Source organism: Oncorhynchus keta, chromosome 20 (assembly GCF_023373465.1).
Source record: "Oncorhynchus keta strain PuntledgeMale-10-30-2019 chromosome 20, Oket_V2, whole genome shotgun sequence".
Classification (NCBI taxonomy): Eukaryota; Metazoa; Chordata; class Actinopteri; order Salmoniformes; family Salmonidae; genus Oncorhynchus; species Oncorhynchus keta.
In genome coordinates this window covers 37,926,502-37,934,001 of record NC_068440.1, presented here as the reverse complement: position 1 = coordinate 37,934,001, position 7,500 = coordinate 37,926,502, and the positions used below count along the sequence as shown (strand labels likewise).

General features: G+C 38.7%; 1 pseudogene; it reads left to right on the top strand.

Annotated features, from left to right (window-relative positions):
* Positions 1–7,500, top strand: part of LOC118371389 (uncharacterized) — a 70,904-nt pseudogene that overhangs the window by 431 nt on the left and 62,973 nt on the right.

The window sequence follows — 7,500 nt, the reverse complement described above, 5'->3', positions numbered from 1 at the left end:
TGTCTCAATCAGACACACAATGTCTCAATCAGACACACACTGTCTCAATCAGACACACACTGTCTCAAATCAGACACACAATGTCTCAATCAGACACACACTGTCTCAATCAGACACACAATGTCTCAATCAGACACACAATGTCTCAATCAGACACACACTGTCTCAATCAGACACACACTGTCTCAATCAGACACACACTGTCTCAAATCAGACACACAAAATTGTTTACATTTTAACCCCCTCTATCACAAACTCTCCATCTCGACCCCTCCTCTCTCCCTCCTCTCTCTCGTCTGTCTCCCCCCTCTCTCACCCTCTCACTTTCAAATGTAACGTTCACACAGAGACACACACACTATGGCTACATAAGCACCAAGACAATAGTGGTCCATTGTGATTCATTCAATAACACGACATTCAGAAGAGATGCTGGAAGTCATGACTGACAAAGCTGTTGTTTTACACACGAATTTCAGCACAACGGACAGCAACTTGTCATTTACGGTCATTTCAGGACAATGAAGACAGACGTTGGATGAACTGCCTGTTGGTTTTCATTCCTTACAGCAGGTGCTGATTGAGTCACACCAGGTGGGACACCAGGTGTGAGAACTCTCTGGCCAAACAATTACATGAATTGATCGATTTTAACTACCGGGGATGTAAACCAGCATGTACGTCGCGCCTCGAGGGCTGGAATTCAGTAGTAACTTGAACGGATGAGAGCAGAGTTGGACGACATTGGGTACAGGTCTACCATGAAATATTCTAACTGTATTCTAATGTGATAGCCATCCATCTGCCGTGAAGCCCACGGCAGATACACGTAACATGGTCCTGTTTACAGGTCTAATTGCCGAGAGCAAGAAGAAAAAAAACACAAGTTGAAGAGGTCAGTGAGTGTTGTCAAGGCAACACCCGACATGTGGACCGTATTGTTATTGTCACATCATTTTGATCAAAAACTATGAAGAAAGGTAATGCCAAGAACTGGTCTGTTGTCACAGCAAAACATTAGCCCCTCTGACAGTCTAGGGAGAACCAGAGCCAGGCTTATCCATGGCTGTTGGGGGACACTAACAGATAAACACAGCGAGCATTTCATTCTATGTTGAACGGGTGTCTGTTGTCACAGCAATATAATAGCCCCTTTTGACAGTCACGATCCAAAAATAGGCGACAACAGGCCAATACAAACACACATGTATTTCAGCACGATGAGGAAGAATTAAACGATGACAATGAAAGGAAGATAGATACAGGGGGGGGAATATGAAATGATGGAGCACTGCGGGGACTAGGATGAGAGAACTGAAATGTCCAAACTTACTGCCGCACTGTTCAGCTGCTGGCTCGGGATGACAGTTGACGAGGAAGATGATCACACAAAAAAAGAGTCTTGGTTGATGTACATCCAGCGTCCGTGCTGAGGCGTGTGTGAAACGGTGTGTGTTTGCGTGTGTGAGGATCAATGTGTATGCACGTGCCCGCAAGAGCGAATGGCAACCACAACCAATAACTCTAGCCTAAATATTCAATCTGTCCGCATCTAAACCAGTAGGCTACTGAGACGCTATTGAAGGAAAAAAAATATGTTTATGGCGCTGTTGTCAAATGCTGCGTTTAGCCTATAATTGTCTCCATGCATACATTAACAGTCTCGCTTAGAAATCAAAGCTGTAGATAGCCGAATGTTGATTAAGTAGCCTACTGTTGTCATAAATTCATATTGCTTGGTATTTAGATCGTTGACAAAACGTCGATTTGAATGCAAAAAAATGTATCAATAGTCCATCAAAGTAAAAAAAACGCATGCATACAATCATTACCAAGTTTAGGTGCGATTACTGTAGCCTATTGGTCACTATAATCATACTTACAAGTACTAGACGCCCGTTCAATTGGCATGTTTCCGTCGAATTAGACTCTTAGGGAGAAATTAAACAGCAAATGACGACAGCAGTGTGTGCAAAAGTGTGCTTTTGTGCAAACACATTTTCCTCAAAACCCTAAAACCAAGACTGCAATACGTCTATTCTCTGACCCAAATTGGGAAAAAAAACTCGCTGTATTTCTGACGGGTGTAAAATGTTCACTCGGGAAAAGCACGATAGCCTACACACACACACACACACACACATATGCACATCCCTGCGTTTTCCTTCCCTTCTCTTCGCTCTCCACAATGTCCCTCACTCACGACGTCACTGGGCGAGACTCAACGATAACTCTTCCTCCCTTATCTGCAGTAGAGTTCCGTGTACCCCTACAGCACCACTACATGACGATGGGCCCCGTTATTCACTAGAGATAGTGGTGGGAGAAATTAGAGCGCTTATTGGCTGACGGGAAGACAGATGGGGTGCACACATCGCAGATAAATAGCGCCAGACCTCTGCCTGTGCCGAGTTGATTCCTAACAGCAAGTGACCAATCAACTCCCTCTTCTGTCTCATCCTCTTTTCTCCCCTCTTGTCGAGTGTCAGTTTGATGTATGTAGTCATTCTATGAGTATTATAAACTTATTCTGCGGCTGGCAGGTTTGGGGCTGGCTGGCTAGCTGCAGCTTCACAGGATGAGTCTCAAATGCAACCCTATTCCCTATGTAGTGCATTACTTTTGACCAGAGGCCTCAACGGTAGTGCACTACATAGGGAATAGGGTGCCATTTGGGACACATCCTGGTTATTGTATTGCAGAGGAGGACAAGCATCTGCAGCTCTGGCCCCCTATTGTCATTGCACGGATGATCAGGTTTATCATTCATTGTTTCTTCAGTTTGGATAGAAAAATCGGTTAAGAGGACTTCTGGCTCTGTGTTGGCAGGGTAGGTGGGAGAGGGGCAGTGGAGGCTGGGTAGGTAGGCTGGGGAGGTTGGGGAAGCAGGGGAGGCTGGGAAGGCAGGCTGGGGAGGACACATGACATGTTGAATATATCTGAGAACAGCTTTGGAATGTGGTGCTGAAAGAACAGCTCTATAATGTTGAAAGGACAGCTCTATAATGTTGAAAGAACAGCTCTATAATGTTGAAAGAACAGCTCTATAATGTTGAAAGGACAGTTCTATAATGTTGAAAGGACAGCTCTATAATGTTGAAAGGACAGCTCTATAATGTTGAAAGGACAGCTCTATAATGTTGAAAGGACAGCTTTATAATGTTGAAAGGACAGCTCTATAATGTTGAAAGGACAGCTCTATAATGTTGAAAGGACAGCTCTAAAATGTTGAAAGGACAGCTCAAGAATGTGGTGCTGAAAGGACAGTTCTAGAATGTGGTGCTGAAAGGACAGTTCCAGAATGTGGTGCTGAAAGGACAGTTCCAGAATGTGGTGCTGAAAGGACAGTTCCAGAATGTGGTGCTGAAAGGACAGTTCTAGAATGTGGTGCTGAAAGGACAGTTCTAGAATGTGGTGCTGAAAGGACAGTTCTAGAATGTGGTGCTGAAAGGACAGTTCTAGAATGTGGTGCTGAAAGGACAGTTCTAGAATGTGGTGCTGAAAGGACAGTTCTAGAATGTGGTGCTGAAAGGACAGTTCTAGAATGTGGTGCTGAAAGGACAGTTCTAGAATGTGGTGCTGAAAGGACAGTTCTAGAATGTGGTTCTGAAAGGACAGTTCTAGAATGTGGTGCTGAAAGGACAGTTCTAGAATGTGGTGCTGAAATGACAGTTCTAGAATGTGGTGGTGAAAGGATAGTTCTAGAATGTGGTGCTGAAAGGACCGTTCTAGAATGTGGTGCTGAAAGGACAGTTCTAGAATGTGGTGCTGAAAGGACAGTTCTAGAATGTGGTGCTGAAAGGACAGTTCTAGAATGTGGTGCTGAAAGGACAGTTCTAGAATGTGGTGGTGAAAGGACAGTTCTAGAATGTGGTGGTGAAAGGATAGTTCTAGAATGTGGTGGTGAAAGGACAGTTCTAGAATGTGGTGCTGAAAGGACAGTTCTAGAATGTGGTGGTGAAAGGACAGTTCGAGAATGTGGTGGTGAAAGGATAGTTCTAGAATGTGGTGCTGAAAGGACAGTTCTAGAATGTGGTGGTGAAAGGACAGTTCGAGAATGTGGTGGTGAAAGGACAGTTCTAGAATGTGGTGGTGAAAGGACAGTTCTAGAATGTGGTGGTGAAAGGATAGTTCTAGAATGTGGTGGTGAAAGGTCAGTTCTAGAATGTGGTGGTGAAAGGACAGTTCTAGAATGTGGTGGTGAAAGGACAGTTCTAGAATGTGGTGGTGAAAGGACAGTTCTAGAATGTGGTGGTGAAAGGACAGTTCTAGAATGTGGTGGTGAAAGGACAGTTCTAGAATGTGGTGGTGAAAGGACAGTTCTAGAATGTGGTGCTGAAAGGTACATTTATCAGAACATGAAAAGAGATATCAAAGTCTCTCCTTTTTGCCTCTCAAATACTCAATGAGTACGTTCACATGATCAGTTTAATATCAAATTATTACTGTGCATGGCAGTAGGGAGATGATGAGAGTCATGTAAACATCTTACTCTGCTTATCTTAATCGGTGTAAAGGTGAAAATCAAAGTAAACATACGCACATTAAAGCATCTGGTTTTCTTAGCGATCTTTCTAATTATTAGGACATTTGGCCTGTACTTCTTAATAATCGGTGTTCCAGCGGAGGATTTGATCTGCACATGTGCAAGCATCAGCCGAGAGCCTCCGTCTTTAGCGCGAGTGAAGTGTGTTTGGAACTGAATGTATGCGTCATAGAAGTAAGTAGTTTTCACATACAAACTTTATATATGTCTGACCTCAGAATCAAGAATGCTTCTCAAGAACAACATGGATGCTGTGGTAGAATGTTTCTTTTTATTGACGATTTTCAGTAGCCTATCAGAGCCATGTGTCCATTATTATGGAAATCGTTCTTCTTCCAAAGCTTGTAAACATTTTAAACTAGCTATTATATGAATCTATCCACAAGAATCGTATTATTTTGTGCATGTAACCGTACTCATTGAAGACCTGGGTTGTAGTATCTCAAATTGCACCCTAATCCCTACATATGGGCCTTCGTCAAAAGTAGTTCACTATGAATGGAATATGACTCCATTTGGGTGACACCGATGTCCGGTGTCTCGATCTTAGCAGAGCTGTCACCTTTGCTCCTGCTATAGTTTTTACAGAAGTCCCTTGTGATTGGCTTACCCTCCAATCATTTGTCACTTTGCCACGGCCCCCAAAATTACAGTCTGTAATTTTCACGCCTCGACTTGCCCCCCCCCCCCTTGTTTTTCCCCCTTCACAATCACATATCAATTATCACCTCCCACACATCTACTCTTCTTCTTCCCTCTCTCCAGTTGCAGCCAGCCAAGTTCAGAGTGCAGCTGTTCTCTATATTTATATCTAAATTTATATCTATATCTATATTTATATCTACATTTATATCTACATTTATATCTATATTTATATCTATAGTTATATCTACATTTATATCTACATTTATATCTATATTTATATCTATATTTATATCTACACTTATATCTATATCTATATTTATATCTATATTTATATCTACATTTATATCTATATTTATATCTACATTTATATCTATATTTATATCTATATTTATATCTATATCTACATTTATATCTACATTTATATCTATATTTATATTTACATCTACATTTACATCTACATTTATATCTACATTTATATCTACATTAATATCTATATTTATATCTACATTTATATCTACATTTATATCTACATTTATATCTATATTTATATCTATATTTATATCTAAATTTATATCTATATCTATATCTACATTTATATCTACATTTATATCTACATTTATATCTACATTTATATCTACATTTATATCTATATTTATATCTAAATTTATATCTATATCTATATTTATATCTACATTTATATCTACATTTATATCTATAGTTATATCTACATTTATATCTACATTTATATCTATATTTATATCTACATTTATATCTATATTTATATCTACACTTATATCTATATCTATATTTATATCTATATTTATATCTACATTTATATCTATATTTATATCTACATTTATATCTATATTTATATCTATATTTATATCTATATCTACATTTATATCTACATTTATATCTATATTTATATTTACATCTACATTTACATCTACATTTATATCTACATTTATATCTACATTAATATCTACATTTATATCTACATTTATATCTACATTTATATCTACATTTATATCTACATTTATATCTACATTTATATCTACATTTATATCTATATTTATATCTATATTTATATCTAAATTTATATCTATATCTATATGTATATCTACATTTATATCTACATTTATATCTACATTTATATCTACATTTATATCTACATTTATATCTACATTTATATCTACATTTATATCTACATTTATATCTACATTTATATCTACATTAATATCTATATTTATATCTACATTTATATCTACATTTATATCTACATTTATATCTACATTTATATCTATATTTATATCTACATTTATATCTATATTTATATCTACATTTATATCTATATTTATATCTACATTTATATCTATATTTATATCTACATTTATATCTATATTTATATCTACATTTATATCTATATTTATATCTATATTTATATCATCGTTGAATATTTGAAAAACTCTGAGAAACGGAGGACGATCTTTCCGTTTTCTCTCGTGATGGTAGCGCTCATCTTCTCCGGACAAGCTTTTTTCCGGATGCCCCAAACAATTGGAAAGGGGATTCATCAGAGAAAATGACTTTACCCCAGTCCCCTCAGCAGTCCAATCCCTGTACCTTTTGCAGAATATCAGTCTGTCCCTGATGTTTTTGGCTTCTTTGCTGCCCTTCTTGACACCAGGCCAACCTCCAAAAGTCTACACCTGCCTGCTGCCATTCCTGAGCAAGCTCTGTACTGGTGGTGCCCCGATCCTGCAACTGAATCAACTTTAGGAGATGGTCCCGGTGCTTGCTGGACTTTCTTGGGCACCCTGAAGCCTTCTTCACAACAATTGAACCGCTCTCCTTGAAGTTCTTGATGATCCTATAAATGGTTGATTTAGGTGCAATCATACTGGCAGCAATATCCTTGCCTCTGAAGCCCTTTTTGTGCAAAGCACTGATGACGGCACGTGTTTCCTTGCAGGTAACCATGGTTGACAGAGGAAGAACAATGATTCCAAGTACCACCCTCCTTTTGAAGCTTCCAGTCTGTTATTCGAACTCAATCAGCATGACAGAGTGATCTCTAGCCTTGTCCTTGTCAACAAATCACACCTGTGTTAACGAGAGAATCACTGACATCATGTCAGCTGGTCCTTTTGTGTCAGGGCTGAAATGCAGTGGAAATGTTTTTTTTCAGATTCAGTAAATATTTACATTTACATTTAAGTCATTTAGCAGACGCTCTTATCCAGAGCGACTTACAAATTGGTGCATACACCTTATGACATCCAGTGGAACAGCCACTTACAATAGTGCAT